The 702-nt window shown below is 42.7% G+C and overlaps 1 protein-coding gene across 7 annotated transcripts in view; it reads right to left on the bottom strand.

Moving 5' to 3' along the window:
- fat3a (FAT atypical cadherin 3a) overlaps nt 1–702 on the bottom strand; it is a 69,072-nt gene that overhangs the window by 21,521 nt on the left and 46,849 nt on the right. The window lies entirely within an intron of this gene.

Genomic DNA, 702 nt, shown 5'->3' on the forward strand with positions numbered 1-702 from the left:
TGAACGACACCCTCATCCAAACGTTTACTTTGCAAACACAGATTCTCTTAAAATATAACTGTAGGAGTGCATCCACACCAAAACTTTTTGCATAAAAAAGCTCTAAATCCATTGGGGTAAGTGAGAACCCAGTTGAAACATTTCATTTAAAATATTTCTCCAGCTGCCAAAGGAAAATGAGAAACGTTGTAGCTTGCTAATGTCAGGGATGATCGGAAAATGTGCCGAGCTTTAGTAATAAAAATTCTTTATGTGGACTCGTTTTGTGTTTTAACGGGTTACCTAGCATCCCAGACAAGCCCCAAATATGGCAGGGACGGAGGTAAGGGATGAATGCAAAAGTATAGATAACATTAAGAAATGAGAGAATGAAGGATGTGAAGGGTCAAGAAAAACTCTCGAAAGTCCAGCTGGGTTTAAACTGACCTGCAGGGTAACTGAAGTGGCTGAAGGACGGTTCTCCATTGGAACATTAGCCAATACTAGCTAAAACTAAAAATGGCTGAAGGATGGTTCTCCATTGGAACATTAGCTAAAACTAAAAAATGGCTGAATGAAGGTTCTCCATTGGAACATAAGCCAATACTAGCTATTCATTCATTCATTCATCTTCCAGACCGCTTCTTCCCTTCCGGGGTCGCGGGGGTGCCGGAGCCTATCCCGGCTACTGAAGGGCGAAGGCGGGGTACACCCTGGACAGGT

Source organism: Oryzias melastigma, linkage group LG13 (genome assembly GCF_002922805.2).
Source record: "Oryzias melastigma strain HK-1 linkage group LG13, ASM292280v2, whole genome shotgun sequence".
Taxonomy (NCBI): domain Eukaryota; kingdom Metazoa; phylum Chordata; class Actinopteri; order Beloniformes; family Adrianichthyidae; genus Oryzias; species Oryzias melastigma.